Below are 26,566 nucleotides of genomic sequence, written 5' to 3' on the forward strand. Positions count from 1 at the left end.
GACGCCTCTGACCCAGGCTTCAGGCCTGGGCAAGGGGACCATCATATCCCCCCAATCCCCGGCTCCGCCCCCCACCCAGGCCTGATGCCTCGGCCAGAGGAGTTGACCCTCATCACCCTCCGATCACCAATCACCGGATTGGCCCCTTGACCAGGCCTGAGGCCTCCGGCAGAGGTGTCAGGCCTGGGCAGGAGACCCCCAGCTCCCCGTGGTTGCAGGCTCCGCCCCTGCCCAGGCCTGACACCTCTGGCCTAGGCGTCCGGCCCGGGCAGCGGGGACCTGCAGTGGCAGCGGGGGGCGCCGCGATCGTGGGCTTCGCTTTAGGCCCAGGCAAGGGACCCCTAGCTCCTGGGACTGCCAGCTTCGACCTTGCCCAGCTCCCATCGCTGGCTCCACCCCTACTTCCTGCTATCACTGGCCACTGCGGCAAAGGCGCCTGATTCTCCGATCATGGCTGGGGGACAGGGCAAAGGCGGCCCCGGGGCCGCCTTTGCCCTGCCCCCCAGCTCTTAGCTCCCCCCTGGGTTTCCGATCACTGTCAGTGGCAGGGGGCTTCTTCCTGCTTTCCCTTTCGCCTCCCTGCATTGTGCCTGTATATGCAAATTAGCTGCCATCTTGTTGGCAGTTAACTGCCAATCTTAGTTGGCAGTTAACTGCCAATCTTAGTTGGCAGTTAATTTGCATATAGCCCTGATTAGCCAATGAAAACGGTATCGCCGTACGCCAATTACCATTTTTCTCTTTTATTAGTGTAGATGTAATATAGTGTGTGTGTATATATATAAGTATATATATATATATATATATATATATATACACACACACACACATACATATATATGTATATATATCCCATGTTCAAAGGCTGTTAAATCACGTTGTTTACCCATATCTTCAGAAAAAATCACTTCTACTGTCGTGATAAACAACCTGCTTCCCTATTTATAATGGTCTGGCCCTCTAGCAACTTCAGCGCAAAATTATAGCTAATTTGCCTACAAACGTCAGGTGGTCATAATAATCTGGCCACTCAGTGTGTGTGTGTGTGTGTGTGTGTGTGTGTGTGTGTGTGTGTGTATGATTTATTTCAGAGAGGAAGTGGGGGGAGAGAGAGAGAGAGAAACATCAATGATGAGACTCATCAATCGGCTGCCTCCTGCACACCCCCACTGGGGATCGAGCCTGCAACCCGGGCATGTGCCCTGACTGGGAATTGAACTGTGATCTCCTGGTTCATAGGTTGATGCTCAACCATTGAGCTACTCCCAGCCGGGCAAAAGCATCTTTCTTAACAAGTAAGAATGGTTGTGGGCAGTAAGGAGCTGACAAGGTGTTCAAGATAATAAAGAAATTATGGACTCAGGAGAGTTGAAAAAAAAGAGACCAAACAGAGGTAGTAAACACTAGCATTTCTTGCACATGGCTAAAAATGAGTCAGCAAGCAGAAGGCCAACTTCAACTGCCAATAAAACACATGAAATAGGTAATTTAAGAAAAGCAGCTCTACTAAGTCCAACATGCCTATCAACACTCACATTCACACCTTCCTGCAAACATCACTTATCCCACTGTGAGACACGTTCATGACAAACTTGAATAGGCCTGGCTTCCCTTGTGAAGAGAATAGAAAGCAAAGGGGCCATTAAAAATGAGTGCTGAAATTTTAATCAGAGAGAAATAGATGAAAACATTCCTCTCAGAAGGAGAAATTTACCAAAAAACCTTACCATCCACCTCAAGGATGGTCTACTTACGAGAAGAGATTGGCCAATGGAGATAGTCTGCTTCTCATTAAGTTTAGGAAGTGTTTTGAGGAGACTTATGTTGAGACTGTTCTAGCTCCTTTACTCGCAGGGGAGCTGAGGCCTCCGTTTCTAACCTTGCCTGGGCAGTGAGAGCCCAGCTCCGAAGGGTTCAGCTTCTGCTTTCTCTGATAGGTTCTTTCTCTGTTTCTGGTACATGAACAGTTCTTTTTCCCCTAAGTTTAAATATGAATTTCTTTCATTCTAAAGATACTTAATCTAGCATTTCTATGTGCCTAAAGAAAAACATGAGGCAGAAATTTAGCTTATGCTCAACCCATCATTTTCATCTGAAAACACAAAATCTCCAGAGAACCATGTACTTGGACAACAAAATTTAATGGGGAAAATGGAATCATGATGCAACTTCTCCTTAGAGCTTATCCATTATGATGGCACACAGTTGTACCAGGCACTGTGCTAAGCACTTTGTATATAATGGTGTAAAACAGAAACACAATCTCCGTGCTCTCATCCATTATTGGAGTTAGAAAGTCAATGTGAGCCACTGGTGAGAGGTGACTGCCAAGAGTTAGTTCATGCAATCATCTCTGAGGGGAGGGAAACAATAAGCACAGAAAAGAATTCCAGTTCTACACCTACTAGTCAGGTGATTACAGCGTTAAGAGGTATTGTCCCCATTTTCCTATAAGAGAAGTGAGAGCCCTGGAAGCAATTTTTCTAAGTCATTGTGAGGATTGAGTGCAATTACATACATAAAGCACTTTTACTTAGATGGCGTACAAATGTTAAGTGTCTGCTCCCCTAACCTTCCCTCTCTCCCTGCTTCTTCAGATATCATTAGCAGAGAATAAAAATCAGATCAAGGGAGATGATTGTCCAACTCCATTCCATACTAGCTGGACCAAATCAGGTAAACAGGGTCAAATTCTACATACTCCTTTCTTAAGAGGATTCAGAAATTCTCTCTATTGTAACCAAATGGGAAATGGGAACAGATGACTAATATTCTATGATTTTTATGAAAGGATAATAATTAAGAATTCCAGTTATGCCATAAAAAGTCATAAATGTAATATAGCATTCTCATAATATTTCCGATTCCTGCTACACTGTTTTAAAGAACACAAACTTAAAAAAAAAAATTATCAGCCCTAACCACTTTGGCTCAGTGGACAACAAAATTCAATGGGGAAAATGGAATCATGATGCAACTTCTCCTTAGAGCTTATCTGTCAGCCTGTGGACTCAAGGATCCCAGGTTCGATTCTGGTCAAGGGCATGTACCTTGGTTGCGGACACATCCCCAGTAGGGGGTGTGCAGGAGGCAGTTGATCGATGTTTCTCTCTCATTGATGTTTCTGACTCTCTATCCCTCTCCCTTCCTCTCTGTAAAAAATCAATAAAATATATTTTTTTAAAAAATTATCAAACACAGGATCAAAACCTCACAGAAATGAGTATCTAATTTCTAAACATACACTTGTACATTTTGCAGTGTTAAAGGTAGATGTTTTCCTACTGTATGCAACCTGATAAAAGATAATGTCCAAAACAGTGCTAATGTTCAAATAACTTCATTATGCAAACTGACTTTAAATCTAATCATAAATTAATACAGGGCTCATCAATGTGTAATATTAGAAATAGTCTAATCAATTTTAAAGGTATATTTTTAAGTGTGATTCAAATTTAAGAAAAAGCTAAAAGACACTTTCAAAGTAATACCTTTTCAGCTATATTTTTGTCAAAGATATGATTTTACATCTTTTTTGAGATGGCTTTCATGACACCAAAGGACTAACATGGTAAGAACTCCACAGGAACAAGATGAAAAAAGCTTACATGTTTAGGAAATGGAAACTGGACGCCTTTAAAAAAAAAACAAAAATAAACAAAACTGGCCTCCTCTTTAAAAGAATCAAGATTGTGTCAAACTACAGCGGGAAGGCTGGGGAGGGTTGGGGGACAGGAGGGGCGGGTAAGAGATCAACCGAAGGACTTGTATGCATGCATATAAGCATAACCAATGGACATAAGACACTGGGGGGTAGGGGAGGCCGGGGGAATGTCGGAGGGGGGGGGAGGAGACATATGTAATACTCTTTGTAATACTTTAAGCAATAAAACAAAATTTAAAAAAAATAATAAAAAAAAATCTGAAAAAAAGCCAAAAAATAAAAATAAAAAAAATAAAAGAATCAAGATTGGCGTGTGAAGTTTTATTGAACTATTTGGACAAATGGTAGGAATCTGTATTACTTGATTAAATTGGAGAGCATCCTTCACATAAGTGAGATAACTTTTACCTAGTTTGCTCCATAAATGATTTATAGGAGGCTTATGCCAAGTCACTCATGCATTAAGGCTCCCAAAGTATGGGGTAAAAACAAAACTGGATGAGAGGAGAATCAACTCTCCAGCCCCTTCTATGAACAGTGGTCCTCTGTAGTGTTACCCGCCGCTCTGTACTTCCTAGCAGCCAGGGAGACACACCTGGGATACATATTCTCATTATTTAGTAAAAGGAAACTCTTCAGTCACTTAGCTCTCCAATTAATGGGCCCTGAGGGTTATCCCTGAGAGAGCACCAAACAACGTAAGGAGAGAGCCTGAAACGTGCTTTGAAGGGCTCCTGCATCCTTCATTTGGCCACTCCTTATAAAAAGCCAACAGCATCATTTTTAAAGGAAATTTAATATAGTTCTATTGTCAGGCAGGCAAATGAGAGATATTGTTTTCTTCTCCGTGGAAGAGGGGTTTTTAAATTTGAGAGGAAGCTGTAATCACTGGACAGAGTCCTGCGGGACAGCCGCAGGCACAGTGTTGGGTACTGTTAATAAAACTCCGCTGGCGGAACTGTGCGGACACAGGGTGGTAGAGGCGGGCATGGAAGGCAGTGTGTTTATGTCCCCTATCCTTGCCTGCTTAACTGAACCCATTTCTTTTAATAACCAATCAAAACTCTCATAATAGAAATTTAGGCTGAAATGTCCAACAGCTGGCTAAGGACCCATTATCCAATATTTGTTGAATGGAGGAGTGTATCACTCCCGGCATGCATTCTCTAGTACATGGCACAAGGAACTCACCTGAGATCATTTCATTTTCAGGATCACTAGGTGTGTAGGTAATGGCTAGCACTTTTGACTTCCTTTAGTCTCCACTGCCCTAGAAAAATGACCATAAATACAGATGTTTTTCTTTGTATACATTCTAATATGGCACTGTCTGCACCAATGCAGGAATCTTAGGCGATAAGTTCATCAGGTTATACAGGTGTGTATACATGCATGTATATATGTATATATGTATATATGTGCATATCTGCATATATATGTGTATATGTGTATATCTGCGTATACACACATGTATTTTATTGAATGAATTGCATAAGCTCTATGTGTCAGGTTGTAAATTGTCCCTAGAACTCTTGTTTAAGAGACTGTATTACCAATCATGTCAGCTGCTTTTAGCACTCGCATGGTTATCTTTCAATTGGGAGAGCTTACAGATGCAGAATTGTTTCTATGCTTTTGTCCTGTCATCTTCCTCCTGGCCTAGGGTTTTATGTCACTGACCATTGTTTATAGAGCCTCCACGAGCTCAACTTCATTCTCGATTCTGAATCTAAAAATATATTATACAAGTAAAGAACAAGTTCGTGAGTATCATTCTGAAAGAGGAGGGCATTTAAAAATCAATCGTAAATTACATGCTACAGTGAAAGAAGAGTGTGCTGACTTTTACAAAGTCACAAAATGCAGAACAGATTATTCAAAGAACTCTCTGGAAGCTGACAAGCTTATTAAAGCAATCCTAACAAAAAATTTCTTCATTCTGCATATATAACAAAGTTACAGTGTGTCACTGCAGTATAGATTGTCACTATTACCGCTTGGAGGAGAAGGAAATGTACATATACAAAGATATATATGTGCATAATTTCATATTCCCAGAGGAAACTGAAAAATTATGTGCATTAAGTAGTGTTTTAATTGCAACATGAAAAACGACATTTAAGCAATGTTTCACAATCCCACAAAGTTAAAGTCGAGTATAAATGCCTAGTATAATAGGGGAAGAATGGCCTTTGGGGGCACACAGGCCCAGGTGTAAATTCTGACTCTGTCACTTGTTACATCCACTACTTCTAGCCAGTCCCTCTATCACTCTGAGACTCAGTTTCCCTAACAGTAAAATAGAAGTATTATATATCTATTTTGTAGAGAGTTGTGGTGGAACTTAAAGGAGAATGAATGATAGGTCCCTACCCACTGATGTTTTTATTATCAAATCATTGAATCAATTCCTAATATAAGGTGACAGGAGATTTGATTTTGGGTGGTGGGAACACAGTGCAATATACAGATCTTGTAACATAGAAACCCACACCTGAAACCTATATGATCATGTTGACCAATGTCACCCCAATGCATTTAATTTTAAAAAATAAAATAACTGAAAACAGAAAACTAACTGTAGATATTTATAGCTTCTCTATGGATTACATACCTGCCAATATCATTAAGATCATGAAATATCTGACTAGATTTAAGACTGAAATTCAATATATAGATATAGATATAGATATAGATATAGATATAGATATAGATATAGATATATTATCAGCTCTCAAATTTTATGATTGTCTGAGTATACCTGAGAGAAGGATATAAATTCCTCTGAAGACCAATTTTAGGAAAACTCCTCTAGAGTATATGTGAGGACAATATTTAGGCCTCAGTAAAGCATTTTCTTTTATCTGCTTTCTGATCTATATTATTTGTCTATAAATAGTCATAAATATTACACAGTTGTTATAAAGTTGGCTTTAAAAGCAACAAGCTCTCATGAGTCAATACCTCGTACTTCCCACTCTTTGAAGTAACAGTTCAAATATTTTTCATTCATTAAACTTTTCTGTGTCTACTCTAGGCCGTGGGTTGGTTTCTATCCTGAAAAAAAATCTTGAGGTTTGTTTGGAGACACTGGGATGGGCACAAAAAGTTCCAGTCCTTGCTTGGAGATGAGCTGAAAGTCTCTACAGGCCTCACACTCTTACAGGCATTACCAATAAACCTAGGAAAAAAGTTTTTCATCTTTACTACCAACAGAATTTCCATTTCCATTTTGATTGTTCATTGAGATTCTAGGTTAATTACACAGAGTGTGAAAACTCCATTTTCAGCAACGTAAGGGCTGCCCAACGATGGCCTACACTCTCATATGTTGTTCAATACACACTATGTGGAGCTTTAAATCTGCTACAACCAGAAGATCTTCCCAAACTATCCTATAAGATGATGGGGAAGTGAACTCTACTGGGCTTTCACCCTTTGCCCCTCAAGATCCACCCTCCATTTCTCTCCACCCTGCTCTGTGCCCTGGGAAGCCAAGCTATGGAGACCACTCAGAGACTTCCCTTTTCCACTGGCCTGTGGTTTGGTTTGGCAGTAACTGGCAGATTGGAGGGTGGAGAAAGTGAGCCCTGGGTATTCATTCCTCTGACTCCCTCCCTGCCAGACTGCCATCACTTCCTTCCTCCCCACAGCTACCATCTCCTGCCTTCTGGTGACCATTTTCTACCCTTGTCCTTAGGCCTATAGACTAGAAATAGTGTGGGCTAGATTCTGTTTCCATAAATCTAGCCCACACTATTGTAGACAGCCCTTCACTAATTATCTCAAATAACACCAGCCTGAATATGCCACCTGGCTCCTGCCAGGACCCTGAGCCTTGAATCCAGTCTGAAAAAGGCTGCGTGGAAGAGAGTCACTCGGGACCGAAGTGTCGTGCCTTGGTATAGCAGGTTATCACAGGACCAGATGACATGAATCAGCAGAACCTCTGGACTGGGAAAGTGTAAGAGCAAGTGTCACTGCTAGGTTTACCGGAAATCAACAAGTGGATTTATGCTATAAACGGATCAGGGTAAGAATGGAGGCGTCAAGAAATGACTATATTAACCAGAAGATAAATCTAGCTACGGAATATTTTATAATCGAGTGAAAATATCACAAACCCACCAAAAATCAGCTTTTTCTGCTCCTATCACTAAAGAACAACATTAAATAGGTGGGGCGGGGGGAAGATTATTGAACTTCAATAAAAGAGCTAAGAACAAAGGAATACATATCGTTATAAACATAACACCAAAGCCTACAGAAGCTTATTGTAATCAAGGCTGTGCTCTCTTATCACCTCTAAATATCTGCACAGAGATGTGAGTTTATTCAACCATAATAGATTCACTGAAAACTGAATTAATATTATTGACCATTAATATGGAATGTCATGAGTATGGGATCTCATACTAATGCAATGGTGCTTTGCCCTATAAGCTCCCTCCTAGAGTCTTGTACTTCATGAAACAACACGGTTTTGACATGACACATCTCCTGACTGCCCTCTGCTTGCTCTCTGGTTACCTCTCGTCTTCTGCAGTTCCGACCTTCCTACGGGGATAATGTTCTTAGTAGCCTTGCTTGCCCAGAGAAGCCCTTTACTTCACCTTCTAAGGTTACATGGACTCATCTTTCTTAATCAATTTTCTTCCCTCCTCCTCCCCATCCAACTCCCTGCTACCCTCACTCAAGGACACTTGAAAGAAGAAAAAAAAAGTTCAGCTTGAATTGTACATTGAGATCTCATCCATATTCTGTACCAATTTCCAGACCATAAAATTCCTTATTGGCAGAGAAAGTGTTCTGTGATAATGTCTAAAATGGTCCCTTTTACCTTGTGCTTAAAATAAAGCACACCTTGAAGGCACTTTTTAAAACTATGGCATGCAGAAGAAGTCAAAGAGGCCAAAAGAGGGACTCTTCTCCTTTCTAGTCCTCTTTTTGTTCAGGGGCACAAAGTTTCTCTGCACTGAAAGCACCTAAGAGAGAGAAGGCTGGCTCGGGGACTTGGTAAGGGTGGCATCTGGAAAGTGAGGGGACTGAGGCAGCACCATGACACGACGCCTTGCTCAGGGTAAGCCAGGATGTGGGCTCACTGTAACTGCCGCCCAGCTCACATGGCTGACGGCAAAGATGACAACCGGCCCATGGACCACAATCCTGGGCTATCACCTTCCCCTTCAGCAGCTCCGAGAGCCTGCTCCTCAGGGCATGTCGCTCCTCCTTAACCCCCTGATACCACTTGTATAGCAGAGACACTCAGTAAGTAATCTTTGAATAAATGCTTAAATAAGGTTGCCTTCACCCATTCATTTAGTTTGCAACGTCCATTCCCCTGACCCTGAGGCGGAACAATTGCCATTTACCCTGTGGTGCCTGGATTTGGGCAGCAGACATTTACCCAATGTGTGGCTGTGCAGCCTCACATGACCACACTCATTGCACCATATGACTCATCTTCAAAGAACTTTCCCATCTGAAACTAATTAATCTTCCCCACATCCCTGTGAGGTAAGTGCAGGGAGCTCGCTGCAGGTTGTAAGGAGGAAATTGGGGATGAGCAGGTTACAGGCTGTGCCAAAGGTTATGAAGGGTGTCTGCCGGGGAATGAGGTCATAATGCAGTAAACCAGGTCCAGCCTCTCCGCCCACCCTGGAATCCAGGCCCTTCCCTCCTGCTCTGACCATCGTCCTCTGGTCTGTTTGTGAGGATGCAGACTGAGTCCAGCAGGTCTGTGCATTTCAGAGGGGAAAAAGTATTATGATTTGCCCCTGCTAAATACTTTAGATGTCTTTCCCGCAATCACTTGTGTTAGAAGTCATCTCTCCAGTAAAGACATCGCCTTATGTAGATTTAGTGCTGTCTTCTGGAAAGAGGGGTGAGAATCATGCATATCCATCCATCTTCCTGGGAAACACGTGGTGAGGTTCACTCTCACATCTTCGGAGACACAAGCCAGTGCACGGGCAGCCTCGGCGTTCATGGTTACTGCCTGTCCTGGCCCGCGAACTGCCCAGAGCGGCATGACACACAGCTTCCTTGACATACTTCACACATCTCATAACGTGAGTTCCCATGGCATGCACACAGCAAATACTACAACCTTCTCTACCGTCGGCCTTTCTGACTTTGCCAAACAGAACTAGGACTGGCTGTTTCCAAGGGAGAAGCAACCTTCATCCACCTACACGTCCTTTTTCCTTTGCTGGTTTCTCTTCCTCCCCCTACCTCCTAGATTAGGACCTGCCTCGGGTCTCAGGTTTTTATATTACTATTTATTTTCCTATAGTGTGTGTTATTATCATTACTTTCCCTAGGAACCACATTCACTTTCACACTTTCAGCTTCCATTCCTTGTTGATATTTCTAAGTCAACAGGCCTATCACTGAAATAGGGGCTGGATTATAAATTCTCATTGACTGCCATTTTAATATAGCATGAGTTGGAGCAGATGACTTACTATTGCATTTGAGGATGACTAGTCCTGATAGACAGTATAGCATTCCCTATTGCTCCAGTCATGAAAACAGTATAATACTAGCATATAAATAGACAGACAAATGGAACAGAATAGAAAGTCCAGAAATACTCAAATACACACAGCAATTTGTTGTATGGTTAAGGGGGCTTCTCAAAACCAGTGTTATATCCATTTGAGTATATTGTAATTGTTGACTATAAGCAACATATCTCTCTTAATCTAGACCATTAGGTGCTAAATTTCTCATCCTCAAGGTTCATCTCTATCTTGCCCCACTCCAAACCCCAGATTCCATGTTTAGAAGGATTTATCTGAACTATAAGATAAGGTAGCTCAGTTGGTTAGAACATTGTCTCAATATGCTAAGGCTGTGGGTTTGACCTCTGGTCAGGGCCCATACAAGAAGCAACCAATCCTATATAATAAAAGCCTAATATGCAAACTGTCCCCTGGACCAGGAGTTCAACCGGTATTTCAACCAGGGGTGGAGCTGGTGGGCCAACCACAGGAAGGGAGCCCAAGCCAGTGGCTGGCAGCTGCTAGAGACACAACCTGTGCATGAATTTCGTGCACTCAGCCTCTAGTGAATGTATAAATGAGTGGAACAACAAATCTCTCTCTCTCTCTCATTCTCTCTCTGTCTTCCTCTCTTTCTCTAAAATCAATAAATTAAAAAATATTTTAAACTGTAGGTAGAAGATACCTATTATAAAATTAAGAATGCATAATTGCCATGGAAAGTGTCTGGCCCACATGAAATAATTAAATTATTACATTAGCATAATATATATATAACTTTGACAAATGCAAAGAAAATCATTTTTATGTACTCATTAACCACACTGTTTTATTGCTCCTAAATAAGCAATTTATGTTAGGCTCTTTGAAATATGAGAAATAACTCAACCTCTCCTGGGACTCCATTTAAGGTCCTGACATCCCACATTTCAGGCTTTCAAGATGGCAAGGGCAGCAGCTGGAACGTCTCTCCCTAACCCCTGGCAGGAAGGCTTCATCTGTAAAAAGGGGCTGGAACCCACTGCCAGAGGAAAAGAGCAATGGTCCTTGTGCACAGTGAGGGGGGAATTCCTGCTCATCAGCTGATTGAATGATCTCTATATTTTCCCACACTTCAGTTTCCTTACATGTAGAATCAAGCATTAAAAGTTGAACAAATTATTTAACTTCTCTATGCCTCAGTTTCCTCATTGTAAAAAGGGAATAATAAAAAATAATGACCTCACGTGAGTGAGTTAATAAGTCTCAAGCACTTAGAATCATGTCGGATACAAACCAAGAACTATTCGCTGCCTGCATGTAACACCTTAGAGGCACGTTTAAAACTCTCCCTTTGGACCTGCCTTCCAGGGCTACCTCCTGAGAAGTTGCCGAATATTCTGTCACCATTTTCCTTAGACTAATTAGCTGTGGTACAAATGGAAATTGACTTTCATAATTTTGACTTCACTTTTGTTGAATGATTTACATAATCCTGTAGCAAGGAGGTCCCAGAACTACATTCCTTTCCTTGGCAAATTTGTACATCTTCCTCCAATGGCAGCATTTTGCTCATCATCGTGTCTGATAAATGACTTGGGGCTAGGGCTAGGCAGAGAACGTCAACCCCTTTCCCTGCCCTCGGTGCCAGGGCTTGGATCACCGGGAGCACGGGAGACGCTGCCCACAGCCCAGGGCAGAGCCAACAGCCCTCAGTTTGGCAAGAGCATTGAGAAGAGAACTCGGTGGGGCCTGCTTACAAATGGGAGGACAGCGATGCAGTTAGACTCTGGGACCTGGAACCTCCGAGCCCCTACTTTCTCTCACAAGGGGGAAATTAGCTGTCATGATGTGAAAGGAAATGGCAGAAAACAGTGTTTATAATTGATTGTGTAAATATGTGCCTGTCTGTCTCCTAGAGCGTCTCTTCTTAACATTATGCTCAGGAGAGCAAAGGAGGAGGCTGTGGAGAACGTTACAAAAATGCTCCCCCAATTCGTTTGATCACAGAGAAGCAAGTGGAACCAAACTCTGTGTCCCTGATGAGAAATAAGAGGACAAACATTTTCCTGGCTACTTATTTGAAAAATATACCTTTGCCACACTCAAAATTTTCACCCAGTATGTCTTTCCGTATACCTTACCTCGTTTAAAATGAACATTTTAAATTTATTTCATAAAATAATACAATTTATACACTCAAACTGGACTAAACACATTCATTCATTCAGTTATTCAGCCAGGATTTATGGAGCACCCACCATGCACCAGGCATCTTTCTGTTCCCTGCCGTAGTCTCAGTCCCTAAAACAAAGTTCCTGAGCTTGGAGATCTGGGTGTCAGATCTCTGGTAGAGCTTATGGGTGTCAGGCACCTAGAACCAATAATTCATTTAATTCTCACCACACCCCTGTGATGTGGGTACTATTATTATCCTCCCTAAACAGATGAGGAATTGAGGTTTCAAGAGAAAATGAGTAACTTACCCAAGGCTACAAAGCTAGTAAATCACGCATAGAATTTAAATTCCGGTCCAGTTCCAAACACATCCATCTTACTTGCTACACTACACTGCTTTCAAAACTCCTTAAATATAGTTGGCTATGATGGCTGTATTTTGTTTATAATCGCCTCCTCTGCTTTTTCTTTGTTTGGTTTGCTGCAATTCTCATCTCCTTCTGTTTGATGCTTTTCTAGTATCTAGAAAATGATCATTTAAAAGCAATTGTACCAAGTCATGGGACCATGGCAGAGCAGGCTAAGAAATGACAGCCATTTGTCCATAAATATTTAAATATATGCACTCCACTTCATTTAGTGCATTATTCAAATTCTGGGCTTTCACAAAAAAGGTTTCCGGAACTTACCAGCTGCTTCCTTTTGTGATCTCAGGGATTCTCATCCAAACAAGGCTCAATGGACCCATCTTCCAAAATCAGCCTCCTTATATTTACACCTGGTCATGGATGTCATTTGCCTTCTCTTCTGCCAACTCTAAACTGACTAGAGAAGAGAATCAATTTGAACGCTCTCTCTCTAATTGCTTCCTTTCCCTAAACTTGCTTTTTTTTTTCTTTCCCTAAAACCCCCGAAGCCAAAACCATAGTTCAGTGAAGTGAGTGCGATTAAGCAAATTCTGAACCGGCTCAGGGAGTCGCTCTAATTGCTCTAATCAGGGATATTTTCCGGGCTCTGCGGGTGGGAGGCACGGCCGGCCTAGAACACTGCTCCATCCCTGGGCGGTCTGGGTGGTGTGTCAGCAGATGGCAATCACCGCTGCTCTGTTACCAGGTCAATGTGAGGTTGTTCGAGTCAGGAGCTTCAGACCCTAATGGTTCTTCTCGATTTCATTCATCAGTCCACTGAAAAAAAAGCTTGCCTTTAATACCTGAGTGCCCCCGAAGCCCAGGCCACCACTCAGACCACAACATCAGATTCTTCAGTGGGAAGAAGAACGTGGGTGCAGAAGGAGGGGTCTGGCTGCCTCCCTGTCCCTATGCACAGTCCCTCAGGCAGGTGTAGTCTTTAACCTCTAGCAGTGAGCTTGGCTCAGAGCAGGGGCCCAAATGTTTGCTGAATGCTGTGGAATGAAGAAAGGAGGTGTGAAACTAAAGGCGCATTTTCTTTTAAGGAGCACTTTATGGGACAATGGGTTGATTTAATAATAAGAAGAAAAACGCTTGCATAGGGAATGTGCATATCACCTACCACACTTAAATGAGAATGCTGAAAAGACTGGCTAGTACTCAGCACATATTTTACCATTAATTCAAAATAGTTAAAGGTTGCCAGTCTGTATGAGAAAGAGAAAGAAAGAGACAGAGGTTGAAATACAGTAGCAAAGCATCAAACTGACTTTAAATCAGGAGTTTCTACCAGTATAACAGCAGTAGTAGCAGCAATAATTAATATTCTAACAAGCTTGATTTGGTTATGAAATCCTTCCAGGAAAATTCCAGAACCTCTGGAATTTAATGCCCTGATGAAGCCTACTATGTGTTTGTATATTAAAATACTGCCACCCCTGCTTAGGCTTTTGATGAGCTTTCTATACATTCTGGCAATGGCAGCTCAGGAGGCAGGGGTGTGATAGAGCTGTCACAAGAATTCCTTTGGCCCTGACCAGTTTGGCTCAGTGGATAGAGTGTCGGCCTGCGGACTGAAAGGTCCCAGGTTTGATTCCGGTCAAGGGCATGTACCTTGGTTGCAGGCACACCCCCAGTAGGAGGTGTGCAGGAGGCGGCTGATCGATGTTTCTCTCTCATTGATGTTCTAACGCTCTATCCCTCTCCCTTCCTCTCTGTAAAAAATCAATAAAATATATTTTAAAAAAAAAGAATTCCTTTGTGTCTGGGTTCACTAGGGCCTGCAGGACAGATCCAAGGAAACTGGCCACATTCCACAGCTACAGCCTGGCCCCATAGTACAGTCCACGAATTTGGCTTCTTTTTGTGTGGGTGATTACATTGAGCATTGGATTAGAAGTGTCATGTTTTGGCATCATCAATCCAACTTTATCTTTGGGAGTTTTCTTAGCTGAGAAAGTATTAATCAAATCAACTTTTTACATAGAAAATGCATATATTGGTTACTCATTTAATGAGCATTCTTGAACATCTCCTATTCACTATGTGAGAAACTAGAAATAAAAACTTAAGAAGATATGGTCCATGACCTAAAATGATTTGACTACAGTGATGAAGGCAGTCCATGTATGAAGGCACACATGTGGCCATTGGTACGGGGACAAAGGATTACAAAGCATTACTAACTCTATCTACTGCCTTTACTTTTCTAAAAAAAAGTCTATAGCTAGTAGTATATAATAAAGCATAGTATTTATGCTGAAACCAGGTAGGGAGGCTTCCAGAAATGAGCAAATCTGCAAAGAACAAATCTACGCACATTTAGTTTGGCCAAGTAGAGGAAATACCTCAGGGGGAAAAAAAGGTTTATTCTTAAAAACACAAAAAAGGAAGAAGTATGCTGGCTGAGACTTTCCCCATATTATCACCAGAATAAATTAAAGATCTGGTGAGAGTAGATATAATGCATATAATAAGGCAAGGAGTACAGGGCAGAGGGTGATTCATAATAAAACAAGTGCTATAGGGCACAATAAGTGATAGGAATAATTCACAATAATACCTAATTATTTAAGAACAAGACCTAAAAAATAGTGCTTAAGTTAGATAAAGGGTGTTCACATATAGAATTGCTTTTGATTCCTACAGCCACACAGTGAGGTAGACAAGGGAGATATATTATTAGCCCCATTTTACAGATGAGGAAACTGTGACCCATAGAAGTAAAGAGGCTTAGCCAATGGTGCCTTGCAAATAAGTGGCAGAACTCCAAGTTAGTGGTACTGGTGCTGTATCCCTGTTCAACATCATTCTGCCTCCTTGCTGGGTACCAGAGGAAGGAGGCGAGGGAGCATGAAAGGACTTGAAGGGTGAGCTCTGAAGGAGACAGGCTCTTCATGAGGAAAGGACGATAAAGAGATGGGCAAAGAGCATGACCACAGGCTTTGGGAGAGAATGACTTACAGAAAAGGGATGTATATTACAAGGAAGTTGGAAATGGAATCTGATAGAAAAATAATCATGGGACTTTCAGCAAGTTGGAGTCTGGATTTGAGTTTTGATCTTTCAAACAATGAGACTATTTTTTTTGAAGGAGGCTGACATGATCAATACAGAGGTTAAAAAAATTGATATGGTATTCGTGTAGCAGAGGGGTTAGAAGTGGGGGGCAAAGAGTCTGGGTTTCTGAAATCCGGGAAGGGTGGCAGAGGGCCTGGCATAGTTCTGGGATATTGAGGTGGGTATGCTTTACAGAATCCATCACCCACATTCATTTGCACATCACTGTGCAATAACAAAGCTAAAAGTACTCTGGTTATAAGGAACAGGGCATATAAAAGGGAAGGATGATTGGTGCTTACAAGGTTATGATGGAGTAAACCATTTTGGTTGACTTAAAACTTTTAAGATATGCTATCTCCAGAATTCAGGTTTGACCTTCATTTCCAGGCCTTGGCATAGTGTAACTTCCTGCCTCAGCCAGCCTGTTCTGGGGCTGGACTAAAGGTGGCCCCCCAGGCCTGTTGGAGTTGCAACAGATGGAGGGGATTTGAGTGGGGTCAGGGGTACTCTGGTTCCTCATCCAAACCTAAATGAGAATAGGTTTAATTTTGTAAAACTGCTTTTATTAAAATATTTTTACAAAATTTCAATTGGGTAAAAGGTACCAGAGTTTAAAACATCTGAAAAGCCACTGATCTTGTCTCATTCCAGGCACAGACAAATGAGGAAGCAAGGCCTGGTTCAAGGTCGCAGAAGGGGTGAGGTCGCTCCAGGGACATTTTCAACTGCTTTAAATTTGGAAGTAAAAAAGCTTTTGTACAGCAAAAAGAAACAACAAGAGGAAAGGGCAACCTAAAGAGTAAGAGAAAAAATTTGCAAATCGGTATCTAATAAGAAGTTACTATCCAAAATATGTAAGAAACTTATACAACTCAATAGCCAAAAAAAAAACAAAAAAAAAAACATGCAATTAAAAAATGGGCAAAGGATTTGAATACACATTTTCTGAAGAAGATATACAAATGGCCAACAGGTACAAGAAAAGGTGCTCACCATTGCTAATTATCAGGAAAATGCAAATCAATATCACAATGAGCTATTACTTCACACTGATAAATGTTGGCAAGGATGTGGAGAAAAAGAAACCCTTGTGCACTGTTGGGGGGAATGTAAATTGGTGCAATCACTATGAGAAACAGTATAGAGGTTCCTCAAATTAACAATAAAATCCGATACTGCAATCTTACATCTGGGTATAAATTTTAAGGAAAAGAAATCATTATTTCCAAGAGCTACCGGCACTCCCATGTTCATTGCAGCATTATGCACAAATAGCCAAGATATGGAAACAACCCAGGTGAATGAATTTTTAAAATGTGGTATGTTTTCTTGGTATATATGTGTAGAATATTATTATTCAGCCACAAAAGAGAAAGAAATCCTGCCATTTGAGACAACCTGAATGGACCTGAGGGCACAACTCTAAGTGAAATAAGTCAGAAGGAGAAAGGCAAAAACAGTATGATCTCACTTACATGTGGATTCTCCAAAAGTCAAAATCACGGAAGCAGAGAGAAGGACAGTGTCACCAGGGGCTGGGGATGGGGGAAATGGGGAGATGCTGCTCAAAGGGCACAAACTCTCAGTTATAAGATAAGTAAGTTCTGGCGTTCTGATGCATAGCGTGGTGATTATAGTTAATAATACTGTATTATGTACTTGAAATTTGCTAAACGAGCAGATTTCAAGTGTTCTCACCACAAGATAAAGGTAACTGGGTGAGGTGATGGAGGTGCTCATTAACTTCATTGTGGTAACCATTTCACAATGGGCATGGATATCAAATCATCACGTTGTACACCTAAAGACGATTTTGTCAGAAAGTGTTTCTATCAATTTCCCTTCAATAAACTTGGCAAGGGGCTGGGGGGTGAATTAGGGTAATGAGAACTCAGAAAACAAGAAGCAGTTCATGTCCTTTGAGGCGCCCAGTCCAGGACTCCCTCCAGGCCCTGACTGTGAAAGAGCCAGCCCGGTGCCCTCAGCGGATCAGTGCAGGTGGCAGGGACGGAGACAGGGATGAAGCACCCCCACGAAGCACCCCACACACAGGCAGCCGGCTGGGCCTCAGAGCCAGCGGCTGAACACCAAAGCCCGTTTCAGTGTTCAACCTCCTGCCAACAAATAAAACTTACAGGATTTCTAGTAAGGAAAGGGTCTAGTTCAGCCGTGGGCAAACTACGGCCCGCGGGCTGGATCCGGCCCGTTTGAAATGAATAAAACTAAAAAAAAAAAAAAAAGACCGAACCCTTTTATGTAATGATGTTTACTTTGAATTTATATTAGTTCACACAAACACTCCATCCATGCTTTTGTTCCGGCCCTCCGGTCCAGTTTAAGAACCCATTGTGGCCCTCAAGTCAAAAAGTTTGCCCACCCCACTCTAGTTAATACTTTTCTCTACCTCATTCATACTTCCACACTTGCTTATCTCTTTTTTTCCCCTCTCTTTTGGAGACTACCACTAAATCAAACAAACAAACAAAGCACACACCAACCCACCACCAATAACCAAAAATCCACCTTAAGAAAGGGATGTGTGTGTCCTGGGGAAGACAAAGAGGTGCTGCAGGTTTGGAATTCTCACGGTTACCAGAGAATTACGACCCAGAAGCAGAGAATCATTAAATCTGCTGGTCTCACCGTATCACAGCATGTAACACTGTACCTGCTCCTGCACTGCTCGCTGAATCAGGAAGTTCAGGGGAAAGCCCCGCAGAGCCTAGTAAATCTGTCCCTTTGTATTCCAATCATACGCAGGCATTCCCCTCACTTTTCACACGGGCCTACCATCACCTGATGGGAGGTTTATCTAACAAAGTGTTTTTCTTGACATGAAAGCATTTCTCTTCTTTGACAGCAAAGCTGATTAAATCTTCCCAGACAAAAGTTGGGCAGATGGGATCCCACCTTCCAGCCACTTACAACGGGCCAGACTCTCCACTTCCAATAGTTCCTTTCCTTTTCTTACTGCGAAGAAAAGTAAATAAGAGGGATACAATTTTGTAGAAAATTTCTACTGAAGATATAGTTGTTTTCATTTTAACTTGAGGTTGAAATATTTCTTACCAGTTTGGGTAATTATCTAATAAACTAACTAGAAGCACTCTTAAACTGAGCATATCACTGCTTGTAAATTCAAGAAAACTGGAGTGAATACAGACCAACGGTGCAAGATTAGCTGCCCCGGCCAGACCACACTTGACCATTTCAGGGTAGAGAATTCTGAGAAAACTGTGACTTTGCTTACCGGGCCATTAGGAGCAAGAGGCATTTCCAAAAAGAGCTGTATGTTATGACTTAACAACAGCTCTCTGTGAACTAACTAATTCCTCCACAGTTAGAATGCCCAGTTTAAAAAATAACACATCAAAATGTCCAGCATTCACCAACACCAGCAACAGTAATACATCCCAGTTAGAACTCTGGGGAGGAGGTTATATCTGTGGCATATGTGCTGATCCGAATAACACAGCCTGTTTTTTTTTTAAATCACCCGTCGGAAAAATAAAATATCCTTATAATAAGTTACACAGCTCTCCGTGCTTCAGGAGCAATTCACCACCACAAAAGCTCCAGATCTGACAATAGTCATCAGCACTGCCAGCTAGCTGCTGCGAGCTATTGAGATTGATTTGAGAGGTAAACTACCTCGGACTGCCTTTGAAAGTCATGAGCATAATTGCAGCGCTTTCCGATTCCCATCAAAGACCCGTAATTACGCCAGGAGAAATGGAGGCTCTTGGATGCCCAGTCTGGTAACTAGGTGCACAAACTTCCCTTTAGATCCTTCTGGAACAACAGCCCTTAAGCCTCCCTGTGGGAGAGGAAAGCAGGCCTCCCAGCATGCCCTGCTCTGTCTAACCAGCCGCGGGTCAGTGACTCTGGAATCAATGGGTACAGCTGGAACTTTCTTTCCTCGCCCCCCAAACTTCGATATTTACAAAGAGGTTAAAAAAGAAACAAGTAATCTCCCGACCACTGCGGTAGACAAGAATGGAAACTGATAGAAGCACACTTCTGTTGTTGAGCTGGATGGAAGAGTAATTTCCATGCCACCCAGCTCTGAAGGGCTGCTTTCCATCCCATTGTGGGATGTGTAAAGTGGGCTTTGTGCAGACTGGCCTGGCCTTTGACAGATTTATTGACAAGACCTACGTGCAGGGACACACCGTATGTTAAGAAAGAGAAGAATGTGTACCACCAGGTTTGGAATTCTCACTATTTCCAAAGAATTATGACCCAGAAGCAGGGAGCCGTGAGATCGGCTGCTTTCATGTGTTCAGCAGCATATAACGTGCCTGCTCCTGCATTGCCTGCTGAATCGGGACCTCATAAAACATACGTTTGGCTTAGAAGATCATGGCTACAATATATTAGTATCAGGGGGGACTTATTAAAGGCATCTCTCAAGTTTCAAGGAAAACCAAAATTTCAAAAAGCAAGGTGGGTTAGCTGCCAGTGTCTGTCTGAGCTGCTGGAGAGGCAGTTCTTTAAGGAGGACAGGGGCTGATCTCTGAACAGGGCTTCGCCTCAGTCACGTTTGTTTGCCATGTGCTTAAAGGACAGAGCATGCAGGTTTCCTCTCACTTGGGAGGCGTGGGAGAGGGGAAAATGACAGAAAACTGACTCTGAGTTAATTCTGCATTGACCTCCAGATCACAGTGGTGACAAGATGCTGTCTGTAGTGTAATATTTTACAATGTCAGTAAAGCTCTGACACTCTTGGGTGGCAATAGAGGGAAAGGCAGTGAACCACTGTCTGCGTGTGCAGGCTATATAAAAAGGCTGCGCTGGGAGTCTCATCGATTCTCAGCCCAAGTATGTAAATCTCTAGCCCCTAATGGAACACAAGTTATCCTCAAGGTCTGGTGTGTCCTGAATGTAAGTGGAGTCAGGAAACCTTGTTCAGATCCTGAGCTTCCGCTCTGATCACCCCTGTTAGGAATCGATTCACCTGAGCAAGTTGCTTAACTTCTTAGAGTCTCAGTTTGCTCATCCATAAACCAAGACAGGAAGATTTAAAGTTCAGGGCTGTGGTGAGAAGTAAATGACAAGACAGATCGAGAATTAAATGAATTACCTATAAAGTATGTTTCACAATGCCACGCCTATAGAAAGTACTCAATAAGCACTTTATGGCACTTATTGAAAAAAGCATAGTCCCCTTCCGGTTTTGTTCACTTCTGACTGTGGCAAAGGAATTCTTGGAGGAAGGAGACAGGGACAGATAGCGTAAGGCGACGACAGAGTTGGGGCTTTCTTGTGGTTCAGGGAGCAGATTTAGCTGAACCACTATCGGTCCTGTGAACAAGTTCTGTGTACCACCTGCTGAAGGCGCTTGGTTCAGGGACGGCGTATTGAAGTCCCCGGCCGGTGTGAGATTGGTTCGTAGAGTATTAACCGTCCATCCCAACAGCCAGCAGATCCCATGGCAAAGCTTCCTGCTGGTGGTTCCCCAAAAGTCCTCCCTCTAATTCTAAGCCACAAAGCAATGCATGTGCTGTTTCTTTGCCCTTGGTTATCTACGTGCATTTTCTATATAAAAAGCAACACTACTGGCTCCCAAAGAAACAAGGTGAAGGGGAATAAGAGACAGGAGGAAATGGCCAGATGGAAGAACAGCTAAGGTACCCAATTACAACAAAGATCTCTTTCCTGTCAGGATACTAAAAACAGAATCCCAGCCAGCTGGGCCAGTTACTCTCTTAGCCAATTGGCTACATATTTGATGGAAAGAGAGGTCCAACGGTGGAAAAAGAAAAGCTTTCCCCACCAAATGGGGAGCAGTAGGGAATGCATTCAAAAGCTGCCACTGTGGTGTTCCAAGCTTATCCTCTCCGCGTGGCACGAATGGAATTGACTCAGCTCACAGGCTTGGGGCCCATCTTTCTAACGACCGATGCTGCCAGTTCCACCTGCAATCTAAAACTCCGGCTGTACATTTGGTCCCACACCTCCCCACATGCAATAACTGAAACACCATTTTTCATGCTCTAGAAAATGCAAACACAGCTGAATTGAAGGTCTTCAAATCTTCCCAAACAATTCTACTAAAAACGAAAGCAGGTGAGACATGTCAAAGTAGGGATGGTTGAATGTCTTAGGGCAGTGGTCGGCAAACTCATTAGTCAACAGAGCCAAATATCAACAGTACAACGACTGAAATTTCTTTTGAGAGCCAAATTTTTTTAAACTTAAACTATATAGGTAGGTACATTGTTATTAACTTAATTAGGGTACTCCAAAGGCTTAAGAAGAGCCAAACTCAAGGGGCCAAAGAGCCGCATGTGGCTCGTGAACCACAGTTTGCCAACCACGGTATTAGGGTATGGGGATGGAAAGCATGCATAAGGGGAAGATCTCTTTAAAAAAATATATATATATAATTGATTTTTTATTTATTGAAATCAATATATAATTGATTTCAGAGAGGAAGGGAGAGGGAGAAATAGAAACATCAATGATGAGAGAGAATCATTGATCAGCCACCTCCTGCAAGCCCCATATTGGGAATTGAGCCAGCAACCCAGGCAATGTGCCCTCACCAGAATCAAACCATGGCCTCCTGGTTCATAGGTTGATGCTTAACCACTGAGCTACACTGGCTGGGCGGCAGGTCTTTTTTTTTTTTTTTAGGAGAGTTGTTATTGGTTTAAAGCATAGGTGTTACCCCAATTTTAAAGTCTGATAGATATGCGTCCTATACGGCTACATGCAACATCTTTCAGGATCATAACACCACTGCCTTCTGCAGAATCGGGAGGGTGGCTGCCATGCGAGGATGTGTCACCTGCTTAGCCTAACTGCTCCACTAAAACAAAAAAAAAAATAGACATAGTTTGGAAATAAGTCAAATGGTTAAAAAATAAAGCCAGTAGAGCTGACCCTTAAACAACATGGGTTTGAATGGCACAGGACCATTTACATGCAGCTTTTTTCAATAAATGCCATAAATGTATTTTCTCCTCTTTATGCTTTTCTTAATATCATTTTCTTTTCTCTAGTTTACTTTAAGAATACAGAATATAACATACAAAACATGTGTCAATCAACTGTTTACACTATTGGTAAAGCTTCAGGTCAACAACTGGAACCATATATCCAGGATGATGAGAGGTCTAAAAACTCTGCTGTAATTATAATATTTGAAAGAGCTACCCCTATCTGCCCAGAGATATGAAAACATTGGTGAAGAAAGGGGAAAACTGAGAATTAAACTTCAACTGATAACTTTTCAGGTACTTGGAGAGGAGAACGTTACTTCAGAAGATGATTTCAAAGAGGCTGTAGGAGACCCATTTGGGGTCAAGGTTTGAAATGCCCAACAAGGGACTGGCTGCCTGAGAGCAGTGAGCACCCTGCCAATGGGATTGTCAAGAGGAGGAGGATGAGAAATCCATGTGGATATGTCAAATGGATTTCTGCACTTGGAGAGCAGGATCCTGGAAGGAAAGGACCCTGAGGCGCTTTCAATGCTATGGTCTTCACTGGAGCTGATGGTGGAGGGACGGGACGGGCAGGAGATGGACATTTCAGATCACTCAGTTGCACCACTGACCTTGACACAATCACATGCTGCATAAACTCAGGCTTGAAATCAACTATCTGAAAAGAGTTTGCTCTTACAAACCCACCCACGTGGTTGAGTAGCTTTTGTGGCTTATGATGACTAGCCTGAGTGAGTGTCCTGCTGTTGACACCTTAATATAAGTAGATGGAAATGAGGCAGAAATAAGCAAAAAGGGCAAAGAATAGGGGGGAATGAGCCCGTGAGCTGTGAAGCAGGGAGCTTGGGAGGAAGGCGTATAATTCAGAATGGAGAGGGGTAATCACAGGGCTGTGGGTTCTCACACAGACCATTGGCTTTTATTGCAGATCCTGGGAGAGAAACCACTGAGTAAATGTCAGTGTGGAGTACAGCACAACCACTTCTTCTTCACCCCCAATGGTGCCAATGTTCTCCTAGCTCCAAAGTATTGGGGGGAAAAAACACTTTTCCTTATTCAAAACCTTTCCCTCTGATCTGTGTGTTACTGCAGACATGTGCCATTTCTTGAGTCCCCCTTTCCCCATCCCCCTGGCCCTTGCCTCCCACCCCCAGCACAACAAAAATACGCAGGGGATATAGGACAAAAAAAAAATCAAACTGAAAAAGGCCTTCCTATAAGGAATGAGAAAAACAGAATTCCTATCCTTGAGTTATAAACACTGAAAGGTAAGGGGAATTTTATAGACCCAGAAGTGATAAAATGAAGAGAAAAATATCAAGCCCACCCAAAAGGTGATAAAATATTTTATTTGACTTTAGAAAAAGAAAATAAATCATTAAAATGACTGTCAGAATGCCTCAAGGATAAGGGCAGTGAGTAGGTCTTGGCTATAAATGCTGTAGAGAGTAATAAAAGAGTTGGTTTTGTTTCCTTTGCATTTGTCTGGGCTGAGCCTTCCTATTTCAACACAGGAGTCATGGGCAATAGTAAAGTCAGTCCACCACAGGGCACACGTTATTGCCTTTCCATCCAGGCCCTGTCCAAGAATCCCAGGGCGGCTGTCTCACCCAGACCCAGGTTTTCATCTAACATGAACCTACAAGGCATGCCCTCCAACCTCCAGCACTTCCGAATGACAAATTGTTTTCTTTTCGTGGTTTCTAGTTATTTCATATTTACCTGCTTATAAATGGTGTGTGTGTGTGTGTGTGTGTGTGTGTGTGTATGTTTGTCCTTATTTTTGTTAGTCCTTGGAATTCAACATGAAGGAAGCAAGGCTCCTGCCCCAAGGAACTCAGTCTATAGTCCAAAGGACCCTGGATTAATTCTGATGGTGTTTAATGATGTATTTCAAGTGCCTGGAGATTGAGAAAGGTGACAGAGTGGCTGTTATAAAAGCAACTGTTGATTCTATTTAAACCCAGGAGGATTAGTTAAGAATTTGTGAAAGTAGTAGGATTTTTGACTAACCCGCAAACCTGCACCCAGCATTTTGCTTTGAATATTTTCCTTTATTTTCTACATGTTAGGCTCTCCCATGAGCGTGTCTTGGCTCAACTAAATCTCAGAAGACAGCTCCCAATCAAAACTTAAGTTTCTCTATATCTGTAATGAATCAAGATATTAAGAACTTGGAAATCAACTGAACTTTGGGATGAACTGGACCTAAATGTGTGGGCCAATTAATATTGATCTCTACAACTACTCATCCATTCAAATTTTATCTAGGACCATTTAGTCTCATATTTGTCATCCCAATCATACAGAATAGGACCCAGGAAGAGGACTCAGATCAGTCGCATGACAGAGGACAGGTAGGATGTGTAATGGAAGCAACTCCAGCTGCCTATCTGCAATACCTGTCTATGATGGCACATGTCTTCTTTTAAAAAATATATATTTTTTTTATTGATTTCAGAGAGAAGGGAGAGGGAGAGATAGAAACATCGATGATGAAAGAGAATCAGCTGCCTCTTGCACACTCTGTACTGGGGATTGAGCCTGCAACCTGGGCATGATCTCCTGGTTCATGGGTCGACATTCAACCACTGAGCAACACTGGCTGGGGCCAGCACATGTCTTCTTAAGTGTCCAGGCTCTCTCTGCACATCACAAGGACAGATCCTTAAAGGGGCTTTACCAAGACCCACACTATATACTTAGTGGTCAACCTGCAGCACTACTAGGAAGGTACAGACAAGCAATAACCTCAAATCACCTTTCATTGTCCTTTAGGTCAAGACCAGACAGGCTGTAGGGCCTTGTTACTTATATACTCACTCTACATTGCTCATTAAGATGGCCACTTTTGACCATAGTATACCGAACAATACAATTTCCCAAATAAACACATGGCTGAAAGCTGGATCTATGAAATATCTTTCCACAATGAGCCATGGCTTCATGTCCAAGGCATGTTTTGTAATTCATGTTACTAAGCAGGAACCCTGGCCCTAGAGTCCATTGCCTGGAGATTCTTATTCAGTTGAAGCCAATATGAGCCAACCTGGATGACTCAGGGGAAATGGAAATGATGGGGTGAGTAATTGTTCTCTTGAAGTCACTAGTTGGGTAAAAGCAGTTGTTCATTACCTGACGGGACAGGTTTCTCAGGCTGGCCAGGAACAAAACAAATTAATCAATGTCACTTTCCTCCCTGACACCTCAACATTCTATATTTGAAATCTCTATTTCAGCTCACAGGTCAAGGAAAACTACCCGCAGAACTACGCATTTAGCCTCCGAGGATAATAGGGATCAACAAAGTAGGGGAGAAATGGCTGAGAGGACATTTGTAACTTCAGTGGGAAGAAATCCTAGGGGAACACCACCCGGGTCTCTGCTCTTGGTCACTGCCTCAGTTATGGAATCCTATAAAGAAATTCTATAAAACTAATACGATGCCTTATTCTAACAGGGTGAGCACACATTTTAGCAAGAGAAAGGTAAAGACTCTATGGCAGTTCATTTTAAAGACTTGAAAATTGAAAACCTTTCCCTTCCAGCATCATAATCAATCTTAGGAGCAAATCATGAATGCATTAGGGATCCTCATCCTATATAATAAAAGGCTAATATGCAAATTGGCAGAATGGGGGAACGACCGGTCACTATGATGTGTATAACCACTAGGGGGCAGATGCTCAATGCAGGAGCTGCCCCCTGGTGATCAGTGTGCTCCCACAAGGGAGCACTCCTCAGCTAGAAGCCCTGAGCCAGGCTCACAGCTGGCGAGCGCAGTGGCAGTGGCCTAAGCCGTCAGTAACACATCCCCCG

The 26,566-nt window shown here is 42.4% G+C and overlaps 1 protein-coding gene across 2 annotated transcripts in view; it reads right to left on the reverse strand.

Moving 5' to 3' along the window:
* The window catches only part of LYPD6B (LY6/PLAUR domain containing 6B), a 166,946-nt gene that overhangs the window by 18,849 nt on the left and 121,531 nt on the right, over positions 1-26,566 (reverse strand). Inside the window, exon 1 of one of the 2 annotated variants that reach the window (XM_081095132.1) lies at positions 13,017-13,329. The exons of the other annotated variant lie outside the window; for it this stretch is intronic. The gene's annotated coding sequence lies outside the window, so the exon portion shown is untranslated. Of the gene's footprint in view, positions 1-13,016; positions 13,330-26,566 lie in introns of those variants that run through there. 2 annotated transcript variants of the gene reach the window in all.

This window comes from Myotis nattereri, assembly GCF_964212035.1.
Source record: "Myotis nattereri genome assembly, chromosome: 7".
In the NCBI taxonomy this organism is placed as follows: domain Eukaryota; kingdom Metazoa; phylum Chordata; class Mammalia; order Chiroptera; family Vespertilionidae; genus Myotis; species Myotis nattereri.